This window comes from Cupressus sempervirens, chromosome 11 (assembly GCF_028749045.1).
Source record: "Cupressus sempervirens isolate cs-2001-9-10 chromosome 11, ASM2874904v1, whole genome shotgun sequence".
Lineage (NCBI taxonomy): Eukaryota > Viridiplantae > Streptophyta > Pinopsida > Cupressales > Cupressaceae > Cupressus > Cupressus sempervirens.
Window position 1 is genome coordinate 169,934,124 of NC_143128.1, and position 22,859 is coordinate 169,956,982.

The window sequence follows — 22,859 nt, forward strand, 5'->3', positions numbered from 1 at the left end:
GAAGAAAAAAGGCAAGAGTCGAGTGGGACAAGGCTTGACAGGTTAGCCAAGGGAGCATTTGTGAAGGTTGAAAGCATGGCATGGGATGTGTGGATTCATGCTTGTTGACATAGTTGTATGGCAATGGTTATTTTGTTGAATAATACATGGTGATGGATGCTTTTGGAGGCTGGGTTTTTCCCTCAAAGAGGGTTTCCCAGGGTATATCTTGTGTCACATTTTTGTGCATATGTTGTCTATTCTCTTGCATGTGGATTTTTAATTCCGTGTTTATTTCAGATCTATTATGGGTTATGTGGAAACGGTTATATTCTTTGTTGCCAAGTTTCCTTACAAAAAGGAAAGACAAGAAGGATAAGAAGAGGAAAGAGCTGAAAAGGTCCGAAAAACAAATGAGAAAGTCCTTGGTTAACAGCTTGGAATACAAGGAAATATTAGCTATACCTATTAGTGATAGAAAGGATATGGAGGATATAGAGGTAAACACCAAAGCATCTAGGCCAAAGAAGAATAATTCTAACGAAAATTATAAGAAGAGACAAGGGGAGTAGATGGAAGCAACATCCTTGGAAAGTTCGCAATCAGAGGAAGAGTTCTCTAAGGAACTAACCAAATTTTGGCAGATCCCTTCTCTTAGAAAAGTATCTCTGGTACACAAAAGTTATCACTCAACCCTGAAGGACATAGATCATCAGACATTCCAATCAAAGTCTTCCAAGATTTCCTAAATAAGGAGATGCTTGAGGATGAAGAAAAACAAGCAGTATCTTTGAATGAGTTAGATGAGGAAAAATTAGAGAGGCTATCAGAGGATTTGATTTGGGTGTTTGATGTTGAAAATGAAGCTAATTTTAGTCTTTCTCAGAAAGAAGAGCTTATTAAGAAAGTTTTACAGTTAGGGGGAGATGATTACTCATTTGAAGACCTCAGAAGGGATATCTTATCTCTTGAAGAAGAGATCAAGTTAAATTCAATCTTAGATATCCTAGTGGATAAAAGGATTGATAAGGATAAGGACAAAGACAATTTAGATCATCAAAACATAACAAAGAAAATTCTTCAAGAATTAGAAAATGAAGATAAGGAAGTTAGAGAAAGTAATTAGTCTGAGACAACATATTGTGCTCAAGAAAATTTGGATCAGCTGGGTTTAGCTATGAATCAAGAAGGTATTAAGTCTCCTAATTATGGGCAGAAAAAATCCCAAAGAGGAAGGAAATCACTAAAGGATCCCAGGGAAGCAGATGGCCAAGCTTGGCAATAATAGAAAATCAATCAGCTCTTCAACATAGGGAAGGGGAAGAGCCTTCCCAAAGCATCATGATGATCACAACTTGGAATGCTAGGGGATTAAATGCCTGTAGCAAAATAAGATTATTAAAATGAAACATAATTTTTTTTGAATATGATATTATAATATTACAAAAAACTAAATTAAACAAAAATAATGGTATAAATTAAGGTAAGCTAATAGGTAACTAGAGTATTGCCACAAAAGAATCTACAGGTGCTTCTAGAGGTCTAGGTGTTATTTGGAACCATAGGAAAGTAATTCTGGATATTCTTAGTTTAAATAACAATTGGGTCAGTAGTAAAGTATAGAGTTTAAAATATAATCTCACATTTGTTCTTATCAATGTTTATGGTCCTACTGGTAATCTTGAAAAGAAAATAGTATGGGAGGAAATCAGTCAATTCATGCTTGAATTTAAAGATAGTTTGATTATTATAGGAGGATATTTCAATACTATTTTAAACATGAATGAAGAAATAGGGGGTTCCTTATAGATCTCTCAATCGTCCAAAGACTTCAAAATTTTGTGCAATTCTGAAAACCTAATTGATGTCCCACTTAATAATGGGAAATATACATGGAATAATAAGCGTAATGATTTTGCATACATAGCTGATAAATTAGATAGATTCTTTATTAAAGGTGAATTAGATAATAATAATTTAAATATTATGTCCTCTATTCTTCCCATCGCACAGGTTCAGATCATTTTCTAGTTAGAATTGACCTTTCTGAACCATAAAAACTGTTAGAAACTCCTTTAAATGTGAAAAGATGTGGTTTTTAGATTCTAATTTTTTAGAAAATATTAAAACATGTTGGTCCCAAGGTGACTTTGTTGGCTTGAAAATGTTCATATTTATGTCTTAAATTAAGATGTTAAAAGAGAAGATTCTTAGATGGAATAAAGAACATTTTAACAACATTTTTAAAGAAAAATCGGAAACTGAAGAAAGACTAAAATAATTTAATTTAGAAATCATTAAGAAGGGCATGAATAAAAATAGTTACCTCCTATAAAAAGAACTCCTAGCTAAGAAAGAAGATCTATTATCTAAGGAAGAAATATTTTGGAGGCAAAAGTCACGAGAAAGATGGTTAGAAGAACGGGATCAAAATACAAAATATTTTAATAATACTACACTTGTAAATAGAGCTAGAAGTAAAAGTACTAGCATCAAAAACCATTTAGGTAATATCACCGAAAGCCAAAGTGAAAAGCTGAAATTTTTGTTAATCATTTTTAGAATACGCTAAATAATTATGATGGTTCAAACAAAGTTGCTCAAAATAAACTGCTAGAAGTTATCCCTAAACTCATTAATAAAGAGGATAACAAAGCTCTAAACAAACCTATTATATTAGAAGAAGTTAAAAATGTAGTGTTCAATATGAACCCAGATAAATCCCTAGGACTAGATGGATTCCAGGCCTTTTTTTACCAAAAGTGTTGGGATATCATCAGTCCAGAACTATGGAAAGCCATTGAAGCATCTAGACAAGGTGGTTCATTATTAGCCAAGATTAATTATTCCTTTCTTACTTTAATTCCTAAGAAGTTAGAGCCGGGAACACTGGGATATTACTGACCTATTGCATTATGCAATACCATTTACAAAATTTTCTCTAAAATTTTAGCTAATAGACTTAAGCCAATCTTACCCAAGATAATATTTGAGGAACAAACAGGGTTTGTTCTAGGTAGATCTATTCTAGATGGTATACTTACTATCCAGGAAACCATTCACACAGCAACAAAGAATAAAAAGGTATGTATGTTCATGAAACTCGATATTCAAAAGGCCTATGATATGGTTAATTGGAGATTTTTATGCAAAACTTTAGAGGCTTTCAAATGGTTTCTCCCATCAATGGATTAACCTTATCTTCAAATGCATTTCTACCACCAAAATTTTAGTGCTTGTCAATGGATCTCCAGAAGGATTTTTCAAAATTTCAAGAGGAATCAGACAAGGAGATCCATTGTTCCCATTTTTATACATCAGTATGGCCGAAGCTTTTGGAAGATCCTTAACAAAGGCTTATAATGACAAAAATATAAACAGTGTTATAGTAACTAGGAATTTACCCAACATTACTCATCAACAATATGTAGATGACACAATATTGCTTGGGGAAAGCTTAGTAAAAGAAGTAATAGCACTAAAATCCATAATAAATAACTATATGAGTGCTTTTAGTCAGAAAGTCAATGAATCAAAATCTAAAATGTTTTTTGTCTTGATATGGATGGCAATCTAGAAACTCAAATTTTCCACATTATGGGTTACAAAAAAGGCTCATTCTAGTGTAAGTATCTAGGCATTAAATTAGAAAAAGGAACAAAGTCTAGGAAAGTTTGGCATAATGTCCTAGAGAAATTGGAATCTAAAATTGGTAGCTGGAAAGGGAAATGGTTAACAAAAGCTAGTAAGAAGATCAAGATTAGTTCGGTATTATCAGCCATTCCTACTTATCCTCTTTCTTTTTTTCCTCTCCCCAAATATTTACATCACAAACTAGATTCAAAGTTAAGAGATTTTTTTGGGAATGATTGTGAGGAATCCAAAAAACTAGCACTCATTAAAAGAGATAAAATATGTAAACCCAAGGAGTATGGAGGATTAGGAATTAAGAACCTCCATTGGTAGAATGAAGCTTTATGCACAAAATTAATATGGTGTCTTTATTCAAAAAGGGACCACAAATGGGCCAAGATTTTTTATAATAAATATTTAAATATAGAAGACCCTACATCTATATTCAGATCTAAAACCCTCCCTAAAGGGTCAGAGAGATGGAATTTCATGGTCAAATGTTGTAATTTAGTTGGAAAATATTTAACTTGGGATGTGGGTAAGGGCAATTTTGCCCTCTTTTGGGAAGACTCCTAAGATGGGCTCCCTCCTATTGACAAGGAGTCTTTGTTAGGAAATCTTAAGGAAAAACTTACGAATTTATGGGGGTATAAAGTGAGTAATTATAAAACAATGATCATAAAGGAAGACTCCACTGAATGGAGTTGGAAATCAATTAAAGATATAGAAAAAGATCCTTTTGTTATTGAAGCTTATAACAAGGTATTACAAGTTAGGAAGGTTAAGAAAACTGAAAGGGAGGACAAACTCATTTGGGCAACATCTAATGATGGAAAATATAGTGTAAAAAATGGATACAAAAAATTGATTAACTCCAAACATTGGGAGGAAGTGGATATCCCACTGAAATTTTGTTGGGATCCTGCCTGCTTACCAAAAGTTGGTTTTTTCCTATGGTTGGCATTTCAAAATAGGATCTTGATAGTAGATAGACTTCAAAAGATAGGCTTTGTTGGTCCTTCAAGGTGTGTCCTTTGTAAGCCGGATAATGAATCTATGGATCACCTTCTATATAATTGTGCTTTCTCACATATATGTTAGAAATGGATCGTTATGACATTAGATTGGTCCTCTCCTTTCCCAAAATCCTTTAATGATTTCCTCAGAGGTTGGCCTGTCAATTCTTGTAAAGGTATTTATTGTAAACTCTGGAACATTTTCCCCTCTATTCTTGCTTGGAAAATATGGAAGGAAAGAAATAGAAGGATCTTTAACAATAAAAAAATGAAACCTTAAGAGCTCCTACTAAAAATAGAAGCTAGTATAGTAGAAACAATCAACTCATATCTCAAGAAATCAAGTATAGAAGAAGGATCCTTTTCTATATGGGATGGTCAAATCAAGAACTCATGGTCTAATTGGATTAATCCTCCCCTTGTATATTTCAAACATAGTAAGGAAGCTAGGAAGAAATGTAAATGGAATCCTCCTCCTAAGGGATGGACTAAACTTAACTTTGATGGAAGCTACAAAAGAGAATTCAGGTACTACTGGAGCTCGAATTATCATTAACTTAACTTTGATGGAAGCTCCAAAAGAGAATTCAAGTACTACTGGAGCCCGAATTATCATTAATAATGATAAAGGTCAATGGTTAGCCAGGAAAGCAATATCCATTGATCCTAATTCTAACAATTTGGTAGAGCTTAGAGTGTTGGAAGAGGGATTAAAATTATGCTTACATTTAGGTTTAACTTATGTATATATTGAAGACAATTCACAAATAGTTCTAAATGCAATTAGGAAAAAATCAACCCCCAATTGGGTGCTTAATTCCAAATTGGAAGATATTATTAATTTAATTAATAATTTCAAGGATGTAAGGATATGTCATATCTATTGGGAAGGCAATCAGGAGGCTGATCAATTGACAAATTTAGGAGCTAATGGGTACAATAATATTGAATTTAGTAAGGTTTAATTTATTGATATGTTTAAATTCTGGCTAGATTAATGGATAAAATTTCGTATTTGATATTGTTGTTAAGTTTTAGCTCATTTATAAGTTTTGTAGGTAGTGCTTCTTTGAATTTCATGGTTAGTTCCTTCATTATTAAATGATTTCCTTCTCCTTTCAACTTTATGATTAGAATCCATAAGCATATTTTTGCTCATCATTTTAGGATCCCCACCACTCTGTTTACTAATATAAGTATGAGTTCTTATCAGTTGTATACTCGTGTCAATATTCTTAAATTCAATAAGGTAACCTTTATTTATTTAGCTCCCACCTCTTGATTTTTTTGACTTCATGGTTAGATCCCTTTGTCTCTTCACTTAGATTTCTTGGCCTTAGTTTATATTTGTTTCTTTTAGTGTTTCCTCCACTAGTATTCCTTCCTTATTTTGATATTAGCTCCCTCTTTATAGAAACCTATCCTTTCCTTTATAGCATAAGTATAATAGTTTTATTTTAATTTTTCCTCAGTACCTTTTTATAATCTAAGGCATGCCTTATCCCTATTAATTCTAGAAGCATCCACCCTTCTAGATTTTTTGATGACACATTTTTTAGGTTCCTTTATTGCTTTTGTCATTCTCATACCAAATATGGATTTAAATATTTGCATTTTTCACATGGCAGAGGTGAGGGCAATGGCATTCAAAGGAAAAATCAAACTAAAAAGATGGAATAGAGTCTTGAACCAGGTTGATGACATGACTGGGTTAGCCATGAATAGAGCCCTAGGAGAAGGTATGTTCAATTATGACTTTACTTGGAGAAAAAATAGTGACATTATTGGGGCCTTTATTGGATGTTTGGCTAGGGAAAGAATTAGGAAATGGGAAATGCTAAAATTATGCATTAATTTGTTTGATTCGGTCTGGTGCTATGGGCTAGAAGAAGCCATTATGAGTTTGGATGATAAAGCCAAGGTCCCCCTAGAAAGTTACATGGCTTACCCTCTAGGAAGTTTTGATTATGCTATTGTTCCTAGGTGCCCGACCCTAGCCATCAAGGATAACCTTGAATTTTCTCAGGTTTGGCCTAAGATGGAGGCTAGCATTAATTTTTTGTTGAGATGGAGAGGAATACTTGTTGATTCTGATGCAGTATGGCTCACAAATTATCTTAACATTTTAAATTCATACATTGATCTTGGTATAGACCTAGACAATTGGGTAGAGTTGAACTTCTACATGCCTAATTTTGAAAAAATTGTAGGAGTTGATGAAATCCAACTCCATAGTCACCAAGATCACCTGCCGTGCAAATAGTTTGTCGAAGAGAAACCTAAGGAGCAAGAGCTTGAAGGAAACAAAGCAAGAGAAAATATTTCACAATAGGAAAATGAAATTGCTATGTGAATGGATGAATTTACAATGAGAGGGAGACCAAATATAAAGGCCTCATGAAAGCTTGTAGAACAAGCTGGAAGAAGGTAGAAGATAAGGTTGACAACCAAGCACACTTCCACAAAAAGGTGGAACATGCTAGTAGGGAACAAACTCCCGTGTTGTCAACAACTAACCACTACAACTATTAGATAATAAATAATAAATAAATGAATTAACCTAAGTAACCTTAATTAAATAGAATAAATAATAAATAATAAATTATTTACTCTAACACCCTCCCTTAAGTGCAACTTAGGGGAATGCCTTAAGCTCACAAAAACTAAGACGGAATGTAGAATGGATCCTAACAACAAGGCCATGTTAGGTACCCATGTATAATGCAAAGAAATGTAGCTTCTGAAAATGGGGAAAGAGGGAAAACCTCATGGGAAAAACCCTCCCACAAAAAGAGGTAAGTACAAACATGTAGAAAAAAATGAAGTGAAGGAAGGAAGGAATGCCTCAACAACACCCCCCAAGGACAACTTCCACTAGAAATGTTTCAAGAAACTCTCTTGAAACCATAAGTACAACCAATACCCCCATGAGAATAGACACCAAAGCCCCCCCAGAATGATGGAGCTCTTGTAGAAATGATCAAACCAATGAAACATCAATGTAGAAGGAACAAAGGCACATAACAAGGGAACCTCGTAATGAGAAGGGAAACTGGAAGGCCTAGCTGATGCCCAAAGGAAAAAGTATGAGGATCCTGAAATGGAATCCCCAAGGCAGGTGTGATGACACTATCACTAATGTCCAATGTAGTATCCGCAACAAGTGTACCTGGAGTTTCAATGAATGGAGCTAGAGGATCAGGCAGAGAAAAAGAAGAAGAATACTGGTAAAGAGAAAAGTCCTCAATTGGATGTGGCATGGCAGTCAAAATAGGGATCTAAGGAACAATACAAAGGTTCAAGTATCCTGACTGCACCACATGATGCTCCTGCGAAAGAGAAGTAGTGTGTTCCAACAATGGAGATGGTGGACCAAAGTGTGAGAAGGTGTAGAGATGCGTGGAAGGATCAACTACCCCTATAGTAATAAGACTTCCTATTACACGATCCTGAATGAAGACTAAATCAGTAGTGAACTTAACTATCTTCCTTGATCCATTACATGTAATCTGAGAAATCGAGAGAAGGATGGCAGACAAAGATGGAACATATAATACATTATTGAATATACCATCCTGAATATGAACTGAACCTTTCTTGTAGACTGGTAGTGCAGTGTTATTCCCCATGAGAATATGAGGAATAGGAGAAGCCCCAAGAGTAGAAAAGACACCTTGAGAAGATGTCATATGATGAGAAGCACCTAAATCCAGTATCCAAGGAACCTGTGAAGGAGATCCAATGGTAGCCTGTAATACATGACCCTTTCCAAGATCCAATGTAGATGGCAAAGATTTGGAAGATGACTAAAAGGTAGACCCCTATGAGATCCCTAAAAATAATGTACCTTATCATGAGATCCTTTCCAACAATAGGAATAGGTAGGATTCTTAGTCTTATTTTTCTCCTTCTTCTTAGAAGATGATGAACCGATAGAAGAGGGATCTGATATCTACTTCAAATTTTGCTCTTGTGTATCCTTGACAAGCAATGCCTACGATTGCAAACCTAAAAGTGAATCCATTTGATTGATCTTGGACTATTCACAACTTAATCGATCACAAAATATCTCAAATGAAGGCATCTTGTGTTTGTCACCCAATGCATCCATAGTGGAGTTAAGAGTAGAAGAGAAGATCTAATACTATCCCCTCAACTTTGAGAGTATCAAAAAGATACACTCATCATCTGTCTTGATTTTTCCACATCCTTGAAAAAGTGTATGCAAAGATTTGAATTTCATCAAGAAGTCCTCAATGGTGGGAAAGCTATTAGGTGTCAAAGAAGTCAACTCTGCATCAAGCTGTAATGCCTAGAATTCATTCATTGTGCCAAATAAAGTCTAAAATTTGAGCCAATAAGCTCGAGGAGTGGTCAAACCATACAAGTGAAATAGCAGATTGTCTAAAATGTTCAGTGCAATCAATCTCATGGCCTCATCCATTTTGTTCCTGTGCTGAAAAACCTCAAAAGGGCGTGTGAGAATAGGTTGATTCTCATCCAAACATGACCATAAGCCTCTTGACATGAGAAGCCTTATCATTTATGTCTTCCAAGTGTGATAGTTGTATGGCATGAGATGGATCATAAATGGATCCACCATTGAGAGAGAAGAAGATAGAAGTAGAAGGGTCTTATTCTGAATTAAATTACAAAAAATAAAATGCTCCCCCCCCTCCCAACAATGTATAAATTGGGCACTCTTTACTTAGCGCGATTACAATAGCTAATTTAGGGCCTATTTCTAAAAGTAGTATTTTTGTCTATTAAAATTCTAATCTAATTGTAGATCTAGAAAGTAGACAAAAAAATACACTTTTAAAAAAAAGAACTTGATTATGTGTCCAGATGAGCCCGTACTAAGCATTTAAAGTGGCAAAAGTTGGGAATTGCAAGTTGCAAAAAAATTCAGGAATAGAGATCTCAAACCACCTACACCAATGTGTACATCATGAAATCCTACCCCAAAATTTAAAAAATTGTTCGAAAAAATGAGTTCTTATGAGGGAGATATCGCTATTTGAAAATAACCTCTATAGTTAGTTTTCTTGAATCGCCACCGTCACACCTCCAAAAACTAAAGAAAAAAACCCAAAAAATATCAGATCTGTTATGCCAAACCCTCTTTCTCCTTTTTCTTGAAATACTAAAAAAATGCTCTTCCTCCCAATTGAAAAAAAAATCACAAACAAACTAGGGTTTGTGTCTCCGAATCACGGCTTCAAAAAAATCCTTCAAATAAGAAGTAGCAAAGAGGCTCTAATACCATGTAGGAGTTGATGAAATCCAACTCCATATTCACCAAGATCACCTATAGTGCAAATAGCTTGTCAAAGAGAAACCTAAGGAGTAAGAGCTTGAAGGAAACAAAGCAAGAGAAAATATTTCACAATAGGAAAATGAAATTGCTATGTGAATGGATGAATTTACAATGAGAGAGAGACTAAATATAAAAGCCTGATGGTGGAACATGCTAGAAGGGAACAAACTCCTATATTGTCAACAACTAACCACTACAACTATTAAATAATAAATATTAAATAAATGCATTAACCTAAGTAAGCTTAAGTAAATAGAATAAATAATAAATAATTAATTATTTACTCTAACAAAAATTAACAAAGAGCAAAATTTGCTTGTCTTCCCTCCAAACTTCCAGTCAGATGACCCAACAAAATCATAATGGTTTTCAAAAATCATGAATAATTTGTCTTCCAAGGCTTTGTTTTGGTTATGATAGGACTATTATATTCTCAGGCCTGTTAAATGTTATAGCTTTGCTCTTCCACATAGGTGCCTATGGCCAATTTTGTATTCTACAGTAGTATTAGCAGACTTGTAGTTTTATACTGGGTTATCTTCAACTATTTCTTTGATGGTGAACAACTCTTAGAATTTCATAAATCATATAGTTTTTACAATATGTATAATTTTTTTGTATTTTTAAGAGGTACTGCCTAATATCATCTCTTTGATTACACTGTTAAAAGTATAAATTTGACTTTTTTTCATATTCCCAGCCTCTCTACACAAAAAAATGGTGTATAGTGGATCAGGTAGATATATATTTGTATGTATTCACACCTGTATATATGGATCAAACTTAGCATATATACATCAGCATATACTTATGAATATAGTTCAATGTGATTCATCATGGTACTGATCAGGTTGATATATATATGTAAGTATATTCTAGTGTATTTTATGGTAATTTTTTTGCATATATACACAGGTTTATATTTATGCATACAATTCTATGTGATCCTCTTTTGGTTTTGAGAGGCTTTGTTTATTTTCCTTTGTTTGGGTTTGGACTATGATCGTCTCTTAGTATGGTTTAAATTAACAGGTGTTTTACTCATTTGAATGTCTATTGATGATTTTAGTGTATGAATATAGTTCAATGTGATTCATCATGGTACTGATCAGGTTGATATATATATGTAAGTATATTCTAGTGTATTTTATGGTAATTTTTTTGCATATACACACAGGTTTATATTTATGCATACAATTCTATGTGATCCTCTTTTGGTTTTGAGAGGCTCTATTTATTTTCCTTTGTTTGGCTTTGGACTATGATCGTCTCTTAGTATGGTTTAAATTAATAGGTGTTTTACTCCTTTGAATGTCTGTTGATGATTCTAGTGTATGGAGGATTTTGTAGGAATATATATGTAAGTATATTCTAATGTATCTATTGAATAAGGACAGAATATAAACATAGGGTTATATTTATGTATGTGGAGGCCTTAAATTATATTCCTTGTATTCTCTATTTCATCTTTAGGTTTTGCATGTTTATATGATTTATCTTTTTGTATGATATAGCCTCTCTGACTTTGTCTCTGGCATATTTTTTTGGCAGCATCTACAGTTTTGGGCTCTTCCAAATATAGGTCTTTTAGGCTTATTTAGTCTTTGACTCTAACCATTATTCTAATTAATTCTAATATATACCTAATTGGTGGTTTAACATGCTTTATTATGAACTCGATGTTTTTCATTCGATTTTCTTGTATAAATTGTTGAAGGGTGTTTTCAATATTCAAGATGGTCTAGATTATGAGGATTAAAGGCAATGGTTCTTATATTCTCTCGTGTAGTTGTAAATTTTGTTCTCATATGATTTCCGAGGCTGGTATAGTTTTTCTGGGTTTGATCTGATGTTACTTCACTCTCTTGGCTATTAATTTTGATATTTTGATATCCTAAGGTTATTATCTAAAGATTTCTCACATTAGATTATTTCTTCTCTCGTTACTAACTTATCCAACTAATCAATCCTATCTAGCATGTTTTGTGGTGTCTATGTTGTTGTTTACAGGGCTAAGCAAAAGAATGAATTCATTTGGAATCATCTCTCTAGTAGAAGACTCGCTTGATCTTTTATGTCACATACATGAATTATAGTCCTTATAAAGGATCAATTTGTAATTAAAAATTTCTCAAGTGGATACACCAAAGAATTATGAGACTTTTAAATAGGGGTATGCCCATTTGATGTTTGTAATTTTAGGACTTATGTCCCAAGCAAGACTAGAGGTTTTCTTCCTCGTCTTTTCCTACTAGTGTCCATTTGAATGGTGGACATGTAATTATTTTTATTAATAAAATATAGAACAAGGCTTCAGCCATTTACCAATAAAAAATAATTATTATTATTCAGTTGATTCTGTTGTTGTAGTTTTATAGTATTTTTTCCTTGCATGCAATTGAGAGGTATTGTCTTCTTCTTACTATTTTTCATTAGCATTACATCCTAAAGTAAGAATTTTGATAGATTTTTTTCTTTTAATATTATAACTATTTTTAATGTAAATATACGAATACATAACTACTTACATTGTAAAACTACATAATAACGTCTTGGAGCTCTAACTGGAAGGTTTGACTCATTAATATTAAAATTAATTAACAATTATTGGAATTAAATTAAATAACCATGAGAAAATATATCTTTCCTTTGACATGTCTTATTATTTTATTTTTAAATGATAATTTAAATTATTATCTTTCTTAAAACAAAATTCTTTTTATAAAATCTATTATCATATTTGAAAATTTTATATATTATATTTTATAAAATTATAAATAAATTCTTTAAGGAAAGAATTAACAATTTAAATAGTTATTTTTCTTCTATTTTCTAAAACCCTTCTAAAAATATTATATATATTTTGTAGATAACCTTAATACTTCAAAGAATTTAATATATTTAATAAACATCTAATAATTTTATAAACTTTCTAATAAAAATGACGTGTTTAATTTTTAATATTAAGAGGAGGAGATGAAGAAGATAGGAGGAGGAGATGGAGAGGAGGTAGAGACAAATGAGGAGGAGGAGAAGCTGGAGATGGAGGAGGAGACCAAGAAAACAAGGATAAGGAAGAGGATTACATAAAGAAGGAGAAAAGGAGATGGTGGAGGAGGAGGAGGAGAAGAAGGATAAGGAAGTGGATGACATAAAGGACAAGAGGAGATGGTGGAGGAGAAGGCTAGGAGGAAGATGAAGAAGGAAAAGACAAAGAAGACACAAAAAAATAGAAATAACTAATAATTTTATAAATTTTCTAGGAACAATGATATTTTTTTTTATATTAAGATGAAGAGGGGGAGAAGTCATAGATGGAGGAGGAGAACAAGAACAAGGACAAGGAGGATGATGATACAAGAGAGGAGGAGAGGAGGTGGTGGAAGAGGATAATAGGAAAAAGAAGAAAAGGGGAAGACGAAGAAGACAAAGAAAAAGATAGTTAGATGTACTCTAGAGAGAGGAATGAATGATTTAATATTATTGTAAATTTCTATTTGTTTTCTATTTCCTAACATCATTTCCAAAAATATTGCATGTTTTTTATATAACATTAATACTTCAAAAAATAATATATTGGAAAAACATCTATTAATTTAAAAAAATTTCTAGGAACAATGATATGTTTAATTTTTCTAATTAGAAGGAGGAGACAAGAGGGAAAATACAAGAAGTGGAGGAGGAGAAATGATATATTTAATCTTTTATAATAATGTTCACTATGAATATCTTTTCCTTTTATCTATAATCCTGTCCAATAGCTCTGGAAAGATATGCAACAATGATATTCAAAAAAAGTTCTAAAAGATGTGCAACTATGTTTTTCAAATAGAGAGGATCAAAGTGTACCACTAGTACCTTCATCTATAAAAAGAATCTAGCTTAGAATTGAATAAAAAGAAAATGAAATCCATGATTATTTAAGTTGACTAGAAAATCGCAACTAAATAATAGAGATTTCACAAGTTATATTGCTAACATTTATTAATGTATATGATCAGTTTAAAAATTCCTTTTAATAATTTTTATGATCATTTTTACAATCTGTCTAATATTTTTGATCTACCTGAAGTTTGGTTAAGAAATGCAATGGAAAAACAAAGAATTATGAGGTGATTTTGTGTTTATAGGTGGATTTTTTTCATTATCCAAGCTCTTGGTCTAGCTTATGTTGTTTGTATCAACAAACTCAAAGAAATGGTTGTTCAATTTTAACTTATTGTCCTTTGTAAATGTTAATGCTTTTAAACATGTTTTTCTTCCTTGTTTATAGAGATCCATTTTGGACATTTATTTAATTATGCCGAGAGGCATTCTATACAATCACAGCACAAATCCCCACCATAGGAATATACCAAAATAGATTCTTTGTCAATAAAAAAGAAATGGGAGAAGTTACACACTAATTTAATAAAAAATGATTTTATAAATGCATTTTCAATTTGCATTTCCATTTCGTTTCAATATTTCTTGTTCATTTTTCTTTTTCCAACCAATGGAATGCAAATCGATTGGCAATCTTGTAACAGCAGGAAGCCGTAAAGTCATTCCAAAACTTTAAATATGTTGGCCCTGTCGAATTCGAACATACATAGAGATATCTAACTTCTACTTTGTTTTACAATTTCTCTTGACTCCCTTGCTCAGATACGGCATCCCTAACACCCAAAATTATACATATTTGCATGCCATAATCCACTACTTCCCATGGAGAAAGAGATAAGAAATTATGATCGATCACATTCTTCAGATCACCAAATGCGTGGGCGCCTTAAAGCTTGATCAATCCGTCACACATTGCGCTTAGATGATTTTCAGAGAAGCATCGAACAAAGGAGCTCTGAGGAAAGTAAATATGTGTGCTCTTCATCTTGCTTGCATTTACATCACCACCAAACAACTCCATAAGATGAAGACAATGGAGGAATTAGTAGCATCTATTTTAGAATCTCACATTATGGACAAAAGTGAGATCTTTAGGGCAATGAAATTCATTCAACGGAATTCACTTGTGGTAGCATTTTCTACGAATTTATCAGTCTGATCTTCTTCTTCTTCAGTTGTTGAGGAGAAAGAAATCGATAAATTTGCTGGCAACAAGTCGATTAGGGCTCATTTGGATCACCTTTCGCAGCTTCTAAAATCTTTGAACTTGATAAACTGGGAGATGGTTGAATGTGCAGAGAAAATGGTAGCCAAAGTGATTCAAAATTTAGGGGTTTGTAATTTGAGAGCCCCGCAGTGCACTAAGGCGACGAATTTGCTATGGATTTGCTCGCATTTTGTTGAGAATAAAGAAGTGACAGACATGAATCTAGTGGCTCATTACTCTGTCAAAAAATACATGATCCATAGCGCTTTCAATGAATTGGCTCCATATTGCTAATCTTTGTTCCCACAATATTTCATTTCTGGAGATCATTTGGAAAAGATATATGATTCTTTCAATGAATCTTGCCATTAACAAGCCTGAAATGGAGAAAAATATGTTTATTTGGAGCAAAATTTGATTTTTGGAGATCTTTCGGAGAAGCTTCATGGTTCTAACGGGCAGATCCTGCCATTAATGAAGCTTAAATCAATTTTTTTTGTATTTCTTTGAGGTTTTTTAAATGTTATTATATTTTTAGTTTTTTTTCTATGTATCTTTGCTTAATTCTTTGTTTAGCGTTTGAATTCTTAAAGATTATAATGGTAGAAATATTTTCATCATGGATAATACTGAATTAAAATGCTTTCATAGTTGGACCAAGACGTGCCTTGACTTCTCTACACATTTGTCGATAAAACTTTTAATTCGTTTCTTGGAGATTTAAGTCTCTACACGACTAGCTATTAGAAACTATAAATTTGATCAAAAATTTTTTTTAAAAATAATAATATTTAATTATATTTATTATATTTGATAAGAAGTCATTTCATGCACAAGATGTCAACTTCCACATGAACAAAAGTTCCTATAAAAATTACAGTCAAATAAATCTTTAGGAAAGAGAAAATAGTAGTCAATGGAGGAAAAGACTCAATATAAGAAAATAGTTGTCTAAAAGAGAGAGAGTCTACATAAGAAAATAGTTGTCAATAAAAGATAAGAGTCTACATAAGTTAAGAGGATCACAAATAATTTTTTCTTTAAAAGAAATTAAATGCATAGGAAAGGTAGAAATTATACACACCATAGAAGGGAAAATATTAGCCAACTCACACACTTAATAGTAGCCAGTGGCTAACTAGCTGACTGGATTAATTATATTAAAAAAATAAATTAAATGAAAGAAAGGAAAAGCATGGTAATGCAATTTTAAAATTAATTAAAAAATAATTAAAGCGGTGAATCTGGTTGGTTGGATAGATGCTGCCCTTTATAGCATAGGTATTTGTCACTTATCTACTTGCCCTAGGCAATATTATTGCATTCACTTGCAACAACTAATGAACTATTTGCACCAATCAAAACACTTTTTTATTTTTCTCAATAATAAAATTATTTATTTGACATATGATTGAATGAAACAAATTTGTGTTTTATAAACAGTTTATCTTAGTATGAATAATTCATATTGAGGCTTCTCTCTAACTCATATTTTAACCCTAAACCTAACCCTAACCCTTTCTCTACAACTATCTCTAACCCTAGCCCTAACTCCAATCCTAACCTTAACCATAACTCTAATCCTAACACTAATCCTAATCCTAACCATAATCCTACCCCTAACTCTAAACCTAAATATAACACTAACTATAAATCTAACTCTACCATAATTAGACTCTAATCCTAACCCTAATCCTTAGTTTAACCTTCACTGAAACTATAACCTAACCCTAACTCTAACCTTAACCATGACTCAAAACTCTAACCCTAACCTTAACCCTAACCTAACCCTAACTCTTACCCTAACCTCCTAGATATAACTGTAAACACAACATTAATCGTAACTCTAGCCACTGTCCTACTTTATCCCCTAACCCTAACCCTAACCATAATTCTAATGCTTTGTCTACCCCTAACTCAAACTATAACCCTAATTATAACTTAAATTCTAACCAAACTTATATTCTAACACTAAACCTAACCCTAACCCTTACCCTAACCCTAACCCTAACCCAAACCCTAATCCTAATCCTTTATTTACCCCTATCTCTAACCCTTACCTTAAGCCTAACCATAACTCTAATCCTAACCTAACTGTAACTATAATCCTAACACTAACCTTAACCTTAAGCCTACCCCTACCCCTAACTCTAACCCTAAATATAACTCTAACTCTAAAGAAGAATATTCATTTTATACTCATTTTAAGTGTAATCATTACCTCAATAACATTTACCAGCCCTTCATTGTACAATATTCACGCTAAGCATAATTAACATTAACCAATGGTCTATTGATAAAATTATAAAACTATTTAAGGAACATTGTAATCCTTATATTACTCCATTATGCTAAGAGGCATGTCCAACGAGAACAAGATTCCCTCCTAAATGTAACTCTACACGTAACACTAATTGTAACTCTAACCACAGTCCTACTTTATCCCCTAACCCTAACCCTAACCATAATTCTAATGCTTTGTCTACTCCTAACTCAAACTATAACCCTAATTATAACTTAGACTCTAACCCTAACTTATATTCTAATACTAAACCTAACCCTGACCTTGACCCTAATCCTAACCCTAACCCTTTCTCTACCCCTATCTTTAACCCTAACTACGATCCTAATCTTAACCCTAACCCTAACCCTAACTGTAACCCTCATCCTAACCATTTCTTTACCCCTATCTCTAACCCTAACCCTAAACCTAACCTTAACCCTACCCTTACCCCTAACTCTAACCCTAAATCTAACTCTACCATAATTAGACTATAACCCTAGCCCTAACTGTCATCCTAACCTTAACCCTAACCCTAACCCTAACCCTAACCTTGATCCTAACCATTTCTTTACCCCTATCTCTAACCCTGACCCTAATCCTAACCTAACCCTAACTCTAATTTTAACACTAACCCTAACCTTAACCCTACCCCTACCCCTAACTCTAACCCTAATTCTAACTCTAACTCTAAATCTAACTCTACCATAATTAGACTCTAACCGTAGCCCTAAATCTAAATTTAATTTTGACTAAAACCCTAACCATGGCCTTAACTCTAACCTTAACCCTAACTCAAACTCATACCCTAACCTTAACCCTGATGTGGCTCTATATATAACCCTACCCCTAACTATAACCGTTAATCTAATTCTACCATGATTGGACTTTAATAATATAGCCAACTCTATATATAAACAGAACCCTAACAATAACCTTACGTCTAACCCTTTCTCTAACTCCAACACTAAACCTAATTATAACTATAACCCTACCCCTACCTCTAATTGTAGCCTTAAATCTTACTCTACTGTAATTGGACTTCAACCCTAATTGTAATGGTAACCCTAACTCTAACCTTAACCATGACTTAAAACTCTAACCCTAACCCTAACTAAAATCCTGACTCAAACTCAAACCCTAAATCTAACCCTAATCCTAACCATAATTCCTATGCTTTGTCTACCCCTAACTCAAACTATAACCCTAACTAGGCTAACACATATTTTAACCCTAAACCTAACCCTAACCCTTTCTCTACGGCTATCTCTAACCCTAACCCTAACTCCAATCCTAACCTTAGCCATAACTCTAATCCTAACACTAACCCTATTCCTAACCATATTCCTAACACTAACCCTAAATCTAACCCTAACCCCAACTCTATCTCCAACTTTAACTCTAACTTGATCCCTAACTCTACCTCTAATTCTAACCCTAACCCTAACCCTAAACCTAGCCTAAATTTTAGCCCCAATTCTAACCCTAACACTAATACTAAAACTAACACTAATTATAATCCTAACCCTAATGCTAACCCTAACTCTAACCATAACCCTTGTGCTAACCCTAAACCTAGCCCTAATTCTAACCCTAACTCTAACTCTAACTCTTGTTCTAATTCTAATTTTAACTCTAACTCTAGCTCAAATCCTACCTCTAAATCTAACCCTAACCCTAACCCTAACTATATTTTTAACCCTAATTCTAGCCCTAACCCTAATTCTTACCCTACCCTAACCGTAACTCTAACTCAATTTGTAACCTTCATTATATTTGTAACCCTAATTCTAACCCTAACCCTAATCCTAACTCTAACTCAAACTGTAACTCTAATTCTACCCCTAATTCTAACCCTAACCTATATAACCCTAACTATAACTCTGATCCTAACTCTAACCTTAACTATAACTCTAACTCTAATTCTTACCCTAACCCTAACCCAAACACAAATTCTAACCCTAACTCTAACTCTAATGCTAATTCTAATCCTAATCCTGATTCTTAACCTAAATATAACTCTAACTCTAACTCTATCTCTAATTCTAACCCTACCCCTAATTCTAACCCTAACTATAACTCTAACTCTAACTCTTTTTGTAACCCTAACCCTAACATTAACCCTAACCCTAACTTTGACTATAAACCAATAACTAATCCTAACCCTAACACTATATATAACTCTAACTCTAACCCTAACCCTAAATCTAATCAATTAACTTTAACCCTAACCCTAATCTAACCCTAAGCCCAACTCTATCTCTAACTTTAACTCTAACATGAACCCTAACTCTAACTCTAATTCTAATGATAACCCTAACCCTAGCCCTAACCCTAATTCTATCCCCAATTCTAACCTTAACTGTAACTCTAATTCTAACTCTAACACTAACACTAACACTACCTCTAATTTTAACTCTAACTCTAATTGTAACCCTAACCCTAATGCTAACCCTAACCATAATCCTAACACTAATTCTAATCCTAACATTAATTCTAACCCTAAATATAACCCTAACTCTAACTCTAACTCTAACTCTAACTCCAACCCTTATTCTAACTCTAATTCTAACTTTAACTCTAACACTAACCCTAACTCTTATTCTAACCCTAACTATATTTATAACCCTACTTCTAACCCTCACCCTAATTCTTAAACTTACCCTAACCCTAACTCTAGCTCTAATTGTAAACCTAACCCTAACAAGAACCTTAACTCTAATTCAAATCCTATCCCTCACCCTAATTTTCATCCTAATGCTAACCCTAACTCTAACTCTAACCCTAACCCTAACCTTAACACTAACCCTAACCTTAACACTAACCCTAACCTTAATTCTAACCTTAACCTTGACCTTAACTCTAACTCTAACCCTAACCCTAACCTTAACACTAACCTTAACCATAAACATTAATCTGTCCCTAACTCTAACCCTAAATCTAACTCTACCATAATTGGACTCTAACCATAACCCTAACCCTAACTTTAATCCTGGCTCAAAACCTAACCCTTACTTAAACCCTAACACTAACCCTAACCCTAGCCCTACTATAACCCTAACCCTAACCATAACCATAACTCTAAGCCTAACCTTAACCACGAGTATAACTCTAACCTTAAACTTAACCATAAACATAACTCTATCCCTAACTCTAACCCTAAATCTAACTCTACCATAATTAGACTGTAATCCTAACCCTAACTTTAATCCTAACTAAAACCCTAACCCTAATCCTAACTCTAACCTTAATCTTGACTCTAACCCTAACCCTAACCCTAACCCTAACCATAACTCTAACCCTAACCTTAACTATGAGCATAACTCTAACCCTTAACTCTAACCCTAAATCTAACTCTACCATAAATGGACTTTAACCCTAACTCTAACCCTAACTTTAATCCTGACTCAAACCCTAACCCTAACTTTAACCTTCACCCTAACTCAAACCCTAACCCTGGCCTTACTATAACCCTAACCATAACCATAACCATAACTCTAACCCTAACCTTAAACATGACCATAACTCTAACCCTAACCTTAACCATAAACATAACTCTAATCTGAACCTTAACCATAACTCTAACAATAATCATAACCATAAATCTAGCCCTAACCTTAACCATAACTCAAACCCTAACCTGAACTCCAACCCTAACCCTAAGGCTAATTGTAACCCTTATTCTATCCCTAAGGTTAATATTAACTGTAATGGTAACTTTGTCCCTAGCCATATATCTATGTTTGACTATAACTTTTTACATTACAATATGCCAAAAATAAAATTACCTTTTTTAAATCTAAATTAAACTCCATAAATTAAATTTAAAAAATGTTTTCAAGCATAATTTTATAGTAACTTTATACAACTCTAATTAAAATTAATTAACAATTTTATAATAACCTTATCAAAATATAAATAAAAAGTAAATTGTTTTCCTATTGCACCACGACTGCCACTAGCTTATATATATATATATATATATATATATATATATATATATATATATATATATATATATATATATATATTACACCGAGAGTAATCGTTCTCGAGGCGCCTATTTTTATTTTTATTAATCCCAATTGTGATTAAAATAACTTCAGGATTAAATAAAAATAGGCACCTTGAGATCAATTACTCTCGATGTAATATATATATATATATATAAAAGCTAGTTATACTAGAGTAAATGATTAATAGATATGTTGATAACCAAATGGTTTTATAATTCATGTATTTAAGTGTTTATTGTAGTTACACTTTAAAATCTTGCATTTCTTAATAGAAATTTAATCTTATTTGGATTTCTTATGCAACAACACAATTTTGTTTACATGAAATGCCAACATATAGTTGGCACCAAAAGTTCTATTGTGAACTAGCTTGAGTATGAACACACATAACCAAAGCTAGTACCAAACTCGAACCTAGTATGCAAATGTACTATAACCAAAGCCATTACACAACTAGAACCTTGAGTGGAAATGAGTGAGAGACATCACTCTATTGTTGAGGATCACTTGTAGGGTTTTCATAGCATAATTGAAATCTTCTATATCTTGGAATGTCTTACTTTGTTGTTAGGGTCATTTTGTGGATTTTGTTTGATAGTGATGGTTTAAATTAGTTACTAATATTGTTGATTGTATAAAACGTAACATTTGAACAATGTATGTATAGTAGATGATATGTACAATCATTCAACAATATATGTTCACTCGTGTGCATTTGCAATGCAATACCTATCATAGAAATACCTAACCAACACCATATTTAGATGAGGATAATAAATAAGAATCTTAAAAATTAAGAAGCATTATAACCGTTAAGAATCTTGCCATCCTTAGTCATTGGATAAATACGAAAAGGTGAAATCAATGACAATGCAACCTAACTTAATCACCTCAAAACTTGTGAATTCACCTTCATCGTTTGATAGGGTATCTCAATAAGACAAATATATCTAGAAGTTGACCAGAAACGATTTCAAAGCTAAGTTAAAGATGACCTATTAAGTGAAAGCCATGCAATACCTATCATAGAAATACCTAACCAACACCATTAATTTAGATGAGGAAAATAACCATTAAGAATCCTACCATCGTTACTCGTTGGATAAATACAAAAAGGTCAAATCAATGATGATGCAGTTTGAACGAATCATGCTAATGACAAACATATGGACACAAGCAGGACTTGTAAATGGAGCGTTGGGTGAGGTAATTGAGATCATTTATAGTCTTGGCTCAAAGTCCCCTGATCTACCATTATATGTAGTGGTATGAGTAGACAACTACACTAATACACCATGGAATGAGGTTGAACCCAAGATGGTGCCAATAACCCTGATATCTCTAGGAACTTGAAGACAAGTACCAATTAGAATGGCATGGGGAATGGCAATACACAAATCTCAAGGCCTAACTCTACAAAAAGCTATGATCAACATTGGGAAAGCAGAGAGACAAGGGTTAACATTCAAAACTTTATCTATAGTGAAAAGCTTAGATGGCCTCCATTTTCAGTCAGCATTCA

The 22,859-nt window shown here is 33.1% G+C and overlaps 1 pseudogene; it reads left to right on the forward strand.

Annotated features, from left to right (window-relative positions):
• The first annotated feature begins 736 nt into the window (after positions 1–736).
• LOC149528726 (uncharacterized) lies at positions 737–15,412 on the forward strand (annotated as a pseudogene).
• Positions 15,413–22,859: the final 7,447 nt, after the last annotated feature.